Raw genomic sequence first — 15,428 nt, 5'->3', positions numbered from 1 at the left:
ATGGATTCTCTGCTACATTCTACATCTAAAGAAAAATTGCGCTGTGGTTTTCGCATTGAAAGTAGCTTAGTGGACAACGCCGGTTACTGCTTTGAGGGGGATGACCTCGTGCCCCTCCATACCGTGTCCAATGACACCACTGACAGAAAATGACGCGGTGTTCGATCGGGCCTCACTGTCCGTCTTGGCACTTAATGCGGAAGTTCACCTACCTGTTTGCCTTTCACATTCAGAAATCGCTTTCAGAAGTTGTTTGCTTGTGATAAAATCTGTCGGCTGTACCGCCGTGGCTTGTCGAAACTGCAGTTTATGTTTCCGCGGTCCATCTCCTTAGGTGAGTGGTCAAAGCGTATGACTTCCATGCAGCGGCCAAGTCGGAGGTTTTCTCCGCGCGGGACTGGGTATTGAGTTGTCGATCGATGTGGCGTCAACAAACGACTTGCTCCTTAGCGGCCGAACATATCTCCTGGTTGGAGACTCCCTGCAACCCACGTCATATGATCATTTTATTTCATCGTTCCGCAATAATTATGCTCGCGTTGGTGGGAATCTCGTGACTGTCAGGCGAATATCGAACCGATGGGTTCAGGAGACTCATACTCAATGCCAACCAGGTTCTCTGTAGGCCCGTACAATTGGTGCCCGAGGGCGCAGAAATGTTGCTCTCTGAGCCGTGCAGGATGGTGCAACCGTGTCAGGCAACCTGAGTCATGAACTGTCCCTGTCTGCAGCGAGGCGAGCACCCTCACGGACAGTGCGACGACATCTCGAGCGTCAGCGGCTGTCAGCACGGCGACCATTTGTGTGGCTTCCCTCGGCTCGGCGACAGAGAAGGCTGCACCGACAGTGGCGGTAGTGAGCCCGAGAACAACAATGGCCACAGCAGTGGCAGCACGTCGCCTCGTCAGGAAAATGCTGATATTGCGTACAGCACCACAGTGGGATATCTGTATGTGGAAGCACCGACGATAACAGACGTTTCCTGACTGCACTGTCATCATCACAGGGCCAAACATCTGACGCGTGGTATTGTACACTGATCAGTCAGAACGTTATGACCACCTTCCTAATAGTGTGTATGTCCACCTTTCGAGCGGATAAAAGAGGCCATGGTAGGTCACTGGAAGCAATTGGCACCACGTCTGAACACACAAGTCACCTAATGCCCGTAAATTCCGCGGAAGGGGGCGGTGAGCTCTGACTCCACGTTCAATCACACCCCAGATGTGCTCGATCGGGTTCAGGTCTCACGAGTTCCACATCAATTGGAACTGCCACTGTGTTCCTAGAACCACTTCATCTCATTCCTGGTCTTGTGAAATTGCGCATTGTCTTGTAGGAAAACTCCACTGCCGTCGGAAAACATAATTGTCACGGAGGGGTGTACGTGGTCTGCAATCAGTGTACGGTACTCCTTGGCCGTCACGGTGCCTTGCACGAGCTCCACTGGACCCTCGGATGCCAACCTGAATGATCCCCACAGCAAAACGGAGCAATTGCCAGGTTGTCTCCGTCCCGCAGTGCAGGTGTCAGTGAGTTGTTCCCCTCGAAGACGACGGATACGTGCCCTCCCAGGAGCATGATGAAGTATGTACAGGGATTCATCAGACTATGCAACGCTCTGGCACTGCGTCAACGTCCAGTGCCGATGGTGTTAACATTGTCACATGCATAATGACCATGGGTTAGTGACTCAAATGAATCTGGTCTATGGCAAGATATTTTTTCTTATGTCAATTCAACAATGTGAGTGTATGTTTGTATTTGCTTTTTTACTCGCTGAGCTGAAGTCACGCTGTTCGGAAGGGGTAACCCGTTCTCAGTTTTAAAAGGACGCCTATTACTTTGTTTCAATCTTTTGTGATGAACATTATCTTTATAATTGTACTATTGTTGTAACATACCTGTATATGTAAATTATGTTAAGTCAATTGTTGCTCGCGAAGTTACCTACTGAGTGAATGCCTTTCAGTTACAAGCACATCAACAAGTGTTAAAGTCCATCTGAAAGATGACGAGTATAAGTTGACACGGCAGCACCAGTTGGATTTGTGTATAGTGCATTCTAGGGTTGTTGATAGAAATGAAGAACACCTTACGACTTCCGAATATTTTTAATTCAGGACAGAGAATTAGAAAGAACTTTAGATTAGATTCTATTTCAGCTCAGCGTAGATAAAACACCTTTTCCACGGAACTTACACTGACTCTTATTTTCATGTCAACCATATGCGGAAAACCATAATACCCACGAGGAGACGGTGAAATGGGAATAGAATTCAATCAGTTACCCGTAGATGACAGATAGAAGGGAATCGTAGATGGACGTAAACCAACGCGTCGACGGTTCACCTCAAGACACAGAAGATTAACAGTGTTGTGTTTCTTTTGTGAACAATGTTTAAATTCATTCCAAAAAAATCCATATTGTAAATTTTTTTTTTAAATATTCCATTGTGATTCAATTAATTTTCTTTGCAAATGAGAAATACGAGGATGGTAAATCTACCCCGAGGTTTTCCTTGATTTTCCTTTGTGGGGCTTGGCCGAATGGCTAGATTATCCGTTTGAGACATCCCAAGGCGAGTGACAGAAGCTTTGAGTGATGATGAAAAAGGTTTCTGATCACATCTCATGCCATCCTCGACAAATGAATAAAAGCAATCATGTAAGCTATGCATATAAGCTGCATCAGGAATTCAGCACAGGCTTTGTCAGCAGTATGTGCACCCAAATCTATAATTTACATTTAGATAGTCATTCACTAATACCAAAATATCATAAGAAATACAGTGGACATTAATACTCTAGTGGACATTAATACAGCGTCATAAACAATCACCGACATAGTGTTGTGTGAACGCTCGTGTTTGTTTTTGCCCAAAAACGTTCGTCCACAAGAGGGTCGTATATGATGTATCATGCAGCGTAACTTGCTGTGACAGTGCAAGAGAGAGACAAAGGTATTGTTTATTACTCTGTGGCGGTCAGCGCTCACATAATTATTCTTAGGATATAGAGTTTTTTGTTCTTGTTAAGAGTAATTTTAGGAGAGGAGAGCCACTCTTGTGATGAAAAACATCGACGCCATTGCGAGTTTTTGATTCACATTGTAAAATATAAGTGTATATGGAAGGAAATCAGTTAATAGAACAATAAAATATTGTTCATTTCAAGAAGGTACGTCTTATTATACACCCAGCGATATACTGCTATTGTGATTTACTAATAAACACCAGCTTGAGAACAGTTCCGACGGGAGCGTTCAGTTCTAGTGAAATAGTTCGATGTTTTCTTCGGAAGTCACTTCATGGATCATTCAAATCCACAATAGTAACTGGACATTTCTCAGAACTGAAAGCAATCTGATTGCTATGTAACAGAGCCCCGAAGAATATTTCTCCGTACTTTGGTTACCACTTTCAGCTCAACACGGTATCTGCAGCATCTGGAGCAGATTTCTACAACAGCGGAAGCGTGTAATCGCTATCAGTTTCACACACCGCCCTGTGTACGCTGTATGTATTTACCCACAACAGTGAACATACAGTTACTCACACACATAGAAAGACAATACATGGTGGCGTGGGGAAACATTTCAGTACAAAGGCCCTGTAGAGCTAAACAGCAATTAGTCTAGTAAGAGAGGAATCTGATGTTATTTCTGCCACAGCTCGTCATTTGTCGTGTTTTACCAATGGGCCCAGCCTACGATGTCTGTAATGAGGGGTGGCCGATCAACCCCATGTCGTCTGTATGTGGTTTCACCTTGGTTTCGCCACGTGTTGAAGACACTCACCACAGCACACCTAGAACATCTGACAGTTCGTGCAGTTCGCGAAAAGGCAGCTCCGAGCCTCTGGGCCATCACAATGTGCTCTCGCTCTAACTCACAAGGGGAGGCCGCCAATTGTGAAATTCAGATTCGATTCATACTGCGCATAATAAAAGCTCATGGCCAGAGGTGTAATGTGGCAAAGCACCAAGCTGCACTTCTCAGCCGTTGTCGATAAAATCGACAGTTAAAAGAAACCGTTACAGTGAAATACTCTCTACGATTAATAATCTATAGCGTCGTGGCGCAACGGTAAGCGCCCGGGTTTGTAACCCGAAGGTCGCTGGATCGAATCTCGCAACGTGCGACTTTTTGTTTTTTTTTGTTTTTTGTAATTCAAATGTATATACCATACGTACAAAGGAAAGAATCTCACTTTCTGATCGACTCTTGGGGTGGGCAAACGAACCCGGCGTTATACAATGAGATGTTCCAGGACGATAAGAAGTTACCAACGTGCACTATAAAAGTCATTCCTCCAAAGTGCACTCCTCTCGTCCAACCGTGTGGCCTGTATTTTTACCGACAGGTGAAAAATTTGATCAAGCGCCTTCAAAATTGTGCTTTTTTAATCGAGCGAAACCGTGACATCAACTCCAGAGACGATTGTATAAAAATCCAATCCATCGTCCACCACCAATTGTCTTCTCCGATTTTTGGCGATATGATACGATACGCGTGGCATGCATCAAACCTGACGAACGATAGAACAATTTTTCAGAATGTCAATTAGGTGTGTTTCCCAACAGATAATTTAAAAAACAATTGTTGTTGTAAAAACGCATCGTTTATCAGATGTGATCGATGCCGTGCTGTTTTCTGCTTTCCATGTTTCTATCACTCTGGTTCGTGCGATACTCCAGCTACTTCTGGTCACTAATTGTTAATTATGTGCAAGTTTATACCGAACTTTTCAATAAATTGTATCCACTTGAATATTATTTGTGATGTTGTGTTTTATTTCAAGTATTATTTTTCCACGACAAACGACTTTCAACAACTTTTTATATGCATAATTGTTCCAACTGATTGCCAGGAATTATATATATATATATATATATATATATATATATATATATATATATATATATATATATATATATATATATATAAATTTGCATGCCGCGAGATTCGATCCGGCGACATTCGGATTACAAACCCGAGCGCTTACCGCTGCGCCACGATGCTGTAGGAAACTATTAATCGTAGAGAGTATTTCACCGCAACAGTTTCTTTTAACTGTCTATTTTCTCGACAACGGCTGAGAAGTGCATCTTGGTGCTTTGCCACATTACACCTCTGGCCATGAGCTTTTATTATGCGCAGTATGAATCGAATCTGAATTTCACAATTGGCGGCCTCCCCTTGTCAGATAGATCACGTGCCTTCCCCATTGTACATACGGACATCGTCCTCACTGATACTACGTGTACCGTGCGTTTGTCTGGCTGGAAGTCATTCCTCTCCAGGTGACGCTGCTATCTCCTAGAGGGGTTTATATCGATAGTAGGTCGGTGGTCATAGCGTTCTGGCTTATCAGTGTATGGCACTGGATACATAACACGATCACCTCTCGCTTGTAGATTCTGTAAATTACATTATGGAAAAATATTTGTTTTGATGTCCCCTACAACCTCCCAGAGTTTGTCGGTTAAATACTTTTCACCCTGTATTGACGTGTTACCCCGATATATCGAGAGCCAATAACGATACTTTTCGACATCAATATATCGCATATCCAATATTTTTTAAAATACCAACACTCCTAGATAGCAACTGGCGCTGTAAATACAGCAACAAAGTTGTGTATATCTTTTTTCCAATTGATATTAGATGTAGAAAAATGTAGTATCTGAATTCTATGTTCATGAAAGGCATATGTTCCTCGCTACTGTATCCACCATAGAACCACACTGGGTGCGAGGAAGATGTAATACTAATGTTGGAAGAGGCAAATAAAGCTGGAACAGTATAACAAATTAAAAAAAAAATGTATTTTCTATTAAAAACAGTCTTGATCACGATTTATTTATCAAGGTGAGCGGTTTCGACCGCTACTGTGGTCATCTTCAGACCTACAAGTTGTATACAACGCTATAATTAGAGGGCTACATACATTAAAGAAAATACATAAAGTTATAAAGCTATAAAACGATGAATTACCTCTTTTAACTAAGAAATTTTACATTGATATTTGACTTATAACTCATTGGTTAGTAATGACATCATGCCGTCAGAAGTGGGTAGAGCCTCCATTACATATAGTAAGACGTGCACTGGTTTCTCCAGTAGTGATTCTCCAACAGAAAGAGGTTCCTACTCAATGGCAATTCATCGTTTTGTTGCTTTATAACTTTATGTATTTTCTTTAATGTATGTATCCCTCTAATTATAGCTTTGTATACAACTTGTAGGTCTGAAGATGACCACAGTAGTGGTCGAAACCGGTCACCTTGATAAATAAATCGTGATCAAGACTGTTTTTAATAGTAAATACTTTTTTTTAATTTGTTAACACTGTTCCAGCTTTTTTTGCCTCTTCCTACATTAGCATTACATCTTCCTCGCACCCTGTGTGGTTCTTTGGTGGATATACAGGAACACATTGATCACTGCTACTCCCATAATGTATTCAAAAGTAAAAAAAAGGTAACCTACGGAAATGAATGCGTACGAGAAAGCCGGTGATGTGGAATCAGGTTTTGTAGTATTAGAAATACCAAAGTGCCGCTCGACGGCGGGAGTTAGGAGTTTTGCGGCCCTCTGGGGCGCCGCCTGCACGCGTGAGGTCGCTCGCCTCGCTCAGCCTCGTTCGTCTCTGTGTTTTGCCAGCCGCAGCTGCAGCCGCCGTAACTCGCCGCAGAAGTCGTCAGTAATGACGCTTTATCGCACGGCGCTGCAGTGGGGACGCCCGGGCAGCGCGCGCCATGTTTGTGTGCCTGCCTCTTTATGACATGCACATGGCTGTATAGTTACTTCTGGTCCTCTCCTCGTATTTTCTCCCGGCGTGTCGAGCTTAATACCGAAGTGAACATGACAGAATGCAGCAGCTGATGAATACCTCGCTAGGCGTTTTAGCTTCGGAAAACAACTTCGCGCAGGAACAGCTCTACGGTATTTGGACATCTGCGTATAAATTTAGTCTGGGAGTCACAGCATAAGTTGCGGCGGAGGGGTAGGTAGTGAATCAGTAAGATTTTACAACCTCACTATTTCAGTCAGGAATAGTGAGCGGATGGAATGACTGCCAGTATGTCACGGACCGAACAAGACGGAATTTATCGACATGGAGATTACACGTGGTATTTGCCTCCCTGTACAAGCTAGCTAAAGCGAACTTAGGCTGTGATGTTGAACGCAAAGGACACCCGTTCGAATACTAGTCGTGGAAGAAGTTTTGCACAGAGTACGCGAAGGAACTTGCACCCCCCCCCCCCCTCCCCCTTCTTGCAGCGGTGTACCGTAGGTCTCTAGAAGAGCGTAGCGTTCCAAAGGATTGGAAAAGGGCACAGGTCGTCCCCGTTTTCAAGAAGGGACGTCGAACAGACGTGCAGAACTATAGACCTATATCTCTAACGTCGATCAGTTGTAGAATTTTGGAACACATATTATGTTCGTGTATAACGATATTTCTGGAGACTAGAAATCTACTCTGCAGGAATCAGTATGGGTTTGGAAAAAGACGATGGTGTGAAACCCAGCTCGCGCTATTCGTCCACAAGACTCAGAGGGCCAAAGACACACGAGTTGCCAGGTAGATCCCGTGTTTCTTGACTTCCGCAAGGCGTTCGATACAGTTTCCCTCAGTCGTTTCATCAACGAAGTAAGAGCGTATGGACTATCAGACTAATTGTGTGAATGGATTGAAGAGTTCGTAGATAACAGAACGCAGCATGTTATTCTCAGTGGAGAGAAGTCTTCCGAAGTAAGAGTGATTTCAGGTGTGCCGCAGGGGGGTGTCGTAGGACCGTTGCTATTCACAGTGTATATAAATGACCTCGTGGATAACATCGGAAGTTCACTGAGGCTTTTTTGCGGATAATGCTGTAGTATATCGTGAGGTTGTAACAATGGGAAATTGTACTGAAATGCAGGAGGATCTGCAAAGAATTGAAGCGTGGTGCAGGGAATGGCAATTGAATCTCAATATAGACAAGTGTAATGTGCTGCGAATACATAGAAAGAAAGATCCCTTATCTTTTAGCTACAATATAGCAGGTCAGCAACTGGAAACAGTTAATTCCATAAATTATCTGGGAACAGGTATTAGGAGTGATTTAAAATGGAATGATCATATAAAGTTGATCGTCGGTAAAGCAGATGCCAGACTGAGATACATTGGAAGAATCCTAAGGAAATGCAGTCCGAAAACAAAGGAAGTAGGTTACAGTACACTTGTTCGCCCCCTGCTTGAGTACTGCTCACCAGTGTGGGATCCGTACCAGATAGGGTTGATAGAAGAGATAGGGAAGATACAACGGATAGCAGCGCGCTTCGTTACAGGATCATTTAGTAGTTGCGAAAGCGTTACGGAGATGATAAACTCCACTGGAAGACTCTGCAAAAGAGACGCTCAGTAGCTCGGTACGGGCTTTTGTTGAAGTTTCGAGAACATACCTTCACCGAGGAGTCAAGCAGTATATTGCTCCCTCTTACGTATATCTCGCGAAGAGACCATGAGGATAAAATCAGAGAGATTAGAGCCCACACAGAGCCATACCGACAATCTTTATTTTCACGAACAATACGAGACTGGAATAGAAGGGAGAACCGATACAGGTACTCTAGGTACCCTCCGCCACACACCGTCAGGTGGCTTGCGGAGTATAGATGTAGATGTATTTAGACGGTACGATAAGAAGAGATTGTTAAACTTTGCAACAATATCCATGAATATGTTACAAAGGTCTCGTCACAGTCTTACTTAGGCTGCTGCTACGCTATTGATAGTGATCCCTTCTTTCGATAGTGACGTTAATCTCGGAACGCAGCTGGGCGGTATTGGAGCCAGTCTTCCAGCACCATCCTTCACTATCATCATCGTCGTTAACAATACAAATACAACACTGCAGTCCACACTGACGTCACCACAGTCAGCTACAAGAATGCCACATTCAAAGGCACAACACTTACGTATCTCAGATAAAAAGTGCACTGTGGATGTTAGTAAACAAAGACCTTTCAATTACGAAGATGATCCCTAGAAGATAACAGCCAGTAGTGCGGTGCGACATTTACACAACTGGCGATAAAAATTGCAACACCAAGAAGAAATGCAGATGATAAACGGGTATTCATTGGACAAATATATTACACTGGAACTGACATGTGATTACATTTTCACAAATTTGGGTGCATAGATCCTGAGAAATCAGTTCCCAGAACAACCACCTCTGGCCGTAATAACGGCCTTGATACGCCTGGGAATTGAGTCAAACAGAGCTTGGATGGCGTGTGCAGGTAGAGCTGCCCATGCAGCTTCAACACGATACCACAGTTCATCAAGAGTAGTGTCTGGCTTATTGTGACGAGCCAGTTGCTCGGCCACCATTGACCAGACGTTTTCAATTGGTGAGAGATCTGGAGAATGTGCTCGCCAGGGCAGCAGTCGAACATTTTCTGTATCCAGAAAGGCCCTTACAGGACCTGTAACATGCGGTCGTGCATTATCCTGTTTTCCCTATTGTCAAGTGCAAGTCTGAGTACTTCTCTGATATCTACATTTTTTATCAAACCAGACTTATCACCGCGTGGCATTTCTTCAATCTATTTTATTATTCTTTTGTCTATCAATATAATCAGCAATTTAAGAGTACTGACTGTCACGCTGTTGGTTTGGTAATCGTGTATTCTCCTCTACTGTGAGAATAATCTTCTTCTGTAAAGCTGTTGGTATACCTCTTGTTTCATATTGCATGGGAGCTTTATTATTCAAATATGAAATGCAAATACTTTTTAAGTTTTTGATTTAGTAGCTGTATTTCCGATTACGAAGTCTCGTAAACGGTTGGCCCTGACTAGTTTAAGTACGCAATCTGACTGCATAGAATAACAACAAAGAATGGAATGAAATTTTCCGTTAACACAATTAATTAATTAAGTCCCCAGCAGCTATAAAACCAACGCAACAACAAAACACAAGTGTAACTGTTCTGTGTGTGGAAGTGTGATTCAACGTACACATCTGGCACGGTTCTTCTTCAATAAGACAAGAAATTTTAAGTATCATTTATACTGAAGTAAATAAAAAAATATAAATACTATAATTGCGTAAGGAAACCAGAATTACACTCTAATACAAGAACACGAGCCAGATGCTTTGTTGACTGAACCTGTAATGACGCATTGTTTAAGACACTGAAATAATGAAAAAACAGGGAATATTTTACCTTCATATATATTGACGAAAAGCACTCTGATCATTACAATATTTCCACTCGAAGAACATCTGCTGTCTAGCCCATCAAACAACTGCATAAAACATGGAACAAGCACTCCTTACTACAACATCTCAACGCCGACTCACTCCTACCACATCTCAACAAGCACTCTCCACCACGGCTTCTCGATAAGAACTCTTCACTACGACATCTCAGCGAGCACTGACTACTACGAGTTCTCGACAAGCACTGCCAGTGGAGGCGGCGGAATAATACTCTTTGGCGCAATCTCTGGCGCTGTGGCTCAGTGTAGCCACCTTTCATATGCCCTTCCTCCACGGGCCAGAATTTGATGGTATTTTTGCCAGCATTGGTGGTGAAAATACCACCAAATTCGTCCACAAAAATACAGACAAAATACGAGATAATACTAATACGTAAATATCACATAATTAGATAAAATTTTGACTTTGCACTGACCTTTCAATAACCTAATATATAAAATACAGTAAGCAATACAAATTCCTTCATACATGTGACTTTACATAATAGTTTACACAATACACAAAAAATCAGTTTATACAAATGTTCACATAAAATGCTTTGAATGATTCAAAATAAAAAAATAAAAAAACAAGTAGTTGACAGTTCCAGCAGTAGCAACCAGCAATGGTCAACAGGTGCAAATACCATCAAGTGACACCATTTTAGTAGAAGCAGTCCATCAGTGGCACCCAGCAATGTTGAACAGGTGCAGACACCAACAAGTGACACCATTTCAAAAGAAGCAGTTCCATTAGTGGCACCCAGCATTGTTGAACAGGTGCAGACACCAACAAGTGACATTATTTCATTAGAAGCAGTTCATCAGTGGCACCCAGCAATGTTGAACAGGTGCAGACAGCAACAAGTGACATCATTCAGCAGAAACAGTTCCATTAGTGGCACCCAGCATTGTTGAACAGGTGCAGACACCAACAAGTGACATTATCTCAGTAGAAGCAGTTCATCAGTGGCACCCAGTAATGTTAAGTAGGTGCAGACACCAATAAGTGACATCATTTCAATAGAAGCAGTTCCATCTGTGGCACCCAGCAATGTTGAACAGGTGCAGACACCAACAAGTGACATTATTTCAATAGATGCAGTCCATCAGTGGCACCCAGTAATGTTGAACAGGTGCAGACACCAACAAGTGACACCAATTCAGTAGAAGCAGTTCCATTAGTGGCACCCAGCAATGTTGAACAGGTGCAGACACCAACAAGTGACATTATTTCAGTAGATGCAGTCCATCAGTGGCACCCAGTAATGTTGAACAGGTGCAGACACCAGCAAGTGACATCATTTCAGTAGAAGCAGTTCCATTAGTGGCACCCAGCAATGTTGAACAGGTGCAGACACCAACAAGTGACATTATTTCATTAGAAGCAGTTTATCAGTGGCACCCAGCAATGTTGAACAGGTGCAGACACCAACAAGTGACATTATTTCAGTAGAAACAGTTCCATTAGTGGCACCCAGCAATGTTGAACAGGTGCAGACACCAACAAGTGACATTATTTCATTAGAAGCAGTTCCATCTCTGGCACCCAGCAATGTTGAACAGTTGCAGACACCAACAAGTGACATTATTTCAATAGATGCAGTCCATCAGTGGCACCCAGTAATGTTGAACAGGTGCAGACACCAACAAGTGACATTATGCCAATAGAAGCAGTTCATCAGTGGCACCTAGCAATGAAGAGCAGGTCCAGACAGCAGTCCATAATATTCACTATCACTAATCACACTGTTCATCAGAGTTTATAAGCAGAAATTAAACATGTCCTAGTGGCACCAATCATGTAGAAAAAGTGCAAGTAACAGTCCATAATATTCACTATCCTAATCACACAGTTCATCAGCAGAAATTAATCATTTCTAAGTGGCACCCATTATGTTGAACAAGTGCAGGTAACAGTCCATAATATTCACTATCACTAACCACACAGTTCATCAGCAGAAATTAAACATTTCTAGGTGGCACCCATTATGTTGAAAAAGTGCAGGTAACAGTCTATAATATTCACTATCACTAATCACACAGTTCATCAGCAGAAATTAAACATTTCTAAGTGTCACACATCAATGTTGAACAGGTGCAGATGTGAACAACAGCTTTTACAAAATTATTCTCAATGCTCTTACACTAAACATACAATTATAACAAACACACAAGTCATATCAGATAATTGTCATATTAACTATTACAATACACAAATAACAGTAAGCCTATAATATTTATGGGTGTCAGTGCAAGCCACAACAAGCAAATAAAATAATATTTAGGAGATAGGTTGGTACCAATTATTTGGGATAGGAAAGGAAAACACACAAAACACACTCACTCATCTTTCATCCACATTAAGTACTACTGTGTAATTGAATAGTGTTAACTGTGTAAATGCAATTATGTCAAAGGTTTGATGTTCGACATGTGTGTCAAGTAGTAGTGGCAGCAATGTATAACAGTCAATAATAGTTAGTCAACGTCATAGTCATCATGTCAAGACCAATGTTTGCCAAGCCAGATCAAAATGTACGGTTGCTGAACAACTGTCAGTGAGCCAAGATATGCAATTACTTCCTCTCTCCAAAAAAAAAAGTATGTACTGCTTATTGATTTAACTAGTGTGTGTGGACAATCTTCCTTCCACTTTAGTGTTCTAGTCTGCCATCTTCATCCTCTTTGTTCCATAAAACCAACAAAAAAATATGCTCCTTGCTTACTTTACCTCTTATCCACCAAAACTCCAATGATCATTAGCATCACATAATCTCAATACTTCAATAATACCTCTTACGCCGGTACATATAAATCTTATCACCAATAGCATTTACCTTACCTCTTGTCCACCAAAACTGCAATAATCATCAACTTCACACAATCTCAATACCTCAATAATATCTCTTCAATACGTCGATACATATAAACCTTAGCATCAATATCATTTTACTTCCATAAGAACTCTTTCCTCTAGTCAGCCTCCTCGAACAAGCACAGATAAAATCCTAGTGCAAACTTCAGTTAATCATCCCATACAATCCGAAGACACAATGTCCACACACAACCTCTGTGTAGTCCACCTGAGCCAAATCTTCTACTCATTATGAATTATAAAATACATTTTGGTTACCTTGTCCATCATTAAACAAAAGAAATGCATACATGACCTCTAACAGACTTTAGTTTGAATAACTTTCAGTAAGTAAGTACGAATACGGAGTGTTAATGAATGATCGTAATATTTCACAGTGTGTACACCACTTCAAGAATCATGGCAGAAGCAAACATGTGGAGTATTTTTTGTATCAAGTGTCACTTCCTATTTCAATTGTTCACGAAGGATGCAGTGTAATAAGTGTCAATGGTCTAAACCTAGTGTTGGTATGTCATGTCGTTAGCTTCCTTTCTATTAGCACAAATTTATACAGCTTCCATAAAACCTCCAGCTCATGTGAGTTCTATAAAGTTTCTTATACTAATGTCGCCCGTCGAATTATAGCAGTTCATTTTCTTATCTTAAAAATATAAGGCACTGAGCGTAAGCAAAACATGCAATAGCGAGTAAATATACCAGTGGAGAACAGAATGTCAACAAGTGGATGCAGCACAATTCTTACAACGAGGCTCTGCCAAGCGAACAATCTATAATTAATACAATAGTGTGACCTACACTCTATGTTCGTACACAGTACATCAGCATTTCTATATACCAAATTAAAGAGTAGTTATGACAACAAAACAGAAATGTGTAAATATGTAGTCCATAAGCAAGGCAGCAAATAATGTCGATTATTGTCAAGTTTGCGCGCCTGGCGCTCTCTTGTTGCATCCCGTAAAAGAAACAAATTACTTTCTTCAAACCCCTCTGCTATCTGTGATTCTAAATTTCTTCTGCTGTCTTTTCCTACGATTTCGCCTTCAATTTGTTTGACTTGCTTTCGTAATGCCTCAACTTCCCTTTTAACGCGTTCATTAAATTTTCCCTGATTTTCAACATGTTTATTTATGTTCTGATACTCTTCGGTTTCTGCAAATGGCAATGGTGCTGTATCATCTGAATCTCTGTCCCCATTTAAACTAAGACTTGTCAATTTATTTGAAATCTCCTCAACTCTTTCCGATAAGTCACTTAATTGTTCTTTCTGTTTATTTACGTCTTCCGTAAGTGTCGCGACTCGGGTTTCAGTATTGACACATTTGGTAGTTAACTGTTCATATTGTTGTGTTAGGTTATTTAATCTGTCATTTGCTACGGATTCCTCGATTCTCTCAAATATTTCTTCCTTATCGTTTGCACGTTGTAAATTGTTGGCCATAACCCACGCGATAAAAAAGTCATCTAAGTGCATACTGAGCAGTAGTTTGGTATTCAGCCACCCAGCGTCACCATCTGGACAATCCAGCTACCGAGCAGCAAAAGTCGGTGTCCTCTGTTATTTGATACCTGGCAAATCACCTCTGCCCTCTCTCAAGTGGCTGCTAAGCTGTGGCTCCCACCGGCCGCTGGCCACAGGCAATGTGAGACGAGCAGGTACAGTTTAGACGTGTAGTTCTAACTGCAATTCCACCCTTAATATATACTCTCTACAGTTTAAAAGATCCACTCTACGCATTCCGAGATAGAGATGTTGTTGTCAATATACATCGATATTCTCACACAAAATGTAGATTCCTGATTTTATACGAATTATTTTCATAGACATAAGAAAAAAAGAGAATAGACGCGTTGTCACATCACTAAAGTGTCGTTACGTGTTGTGAAAATCTTGTACAACAGTGTGGCCTAGGGCATATTCGCTCTAAGTAGTCACCTATCAGGTAAAAAAATTATCTGTTCTTATCAGCTTTATATCTGCTATGTCCTGCATCACAAGACTACAACATTAAACTCAGTTTTGCCTCATAACAGAGTGCTAAGAGCGTGCTCTGCCTCTGTAACAGGATTCCTCCTCTCTTCCAAATTCTCTTAAAGTAACTAAACGCTTTGTCACGAACAAAGTCTTTTAAGGTAGCAACACAGAGAGGTTGTAAATATCGGTTTTTCTATATATCACTTTATAGATGCGGTAATTACGATGGTCGTCTCTCGCTGTGTAGGCGGGAGATTGAAATTTCCTTAGAAGATCTCGCCGCAACGAAACAACGCCTGATTACCGCTCCAATA

At 41.6% G+C, this 15,428-nt stretch overlaps 1 pseudogene; it reads left to right on the top strand.

The window, feature by feature from the left end:
• The first annotated feature begins 15,057 nt into the window (after positions 1 to 15,057).
• On the top strand, positions 15,058 to 15,219 carry LOC124623473 (annotated as a pseudogene).
• Positions 15,220 to 15,428: the final 209 nt, after the last annotated feature.

Source organism: Schistocerca americana, chromosome 7 (assembly GCF_021461395.2).
Source record: "Schistocerca americana isolate TAMUIC-IGC-003095 chromosome 7, iqSchAmer2.1, whole genome shotgun sequence".
Classification (NCBI taxonomy): Eukaryota; Metazoa; Arthropoda; class Insecta; order Orthoptera; family Acrididae; genus Schistocerca; species Schistocerca americana.
The sequence above is the reverse complement of the archived record's forward strand: the minus strand, read 5'-3'. Positions and strand labels throughout refer to the sequence as shown.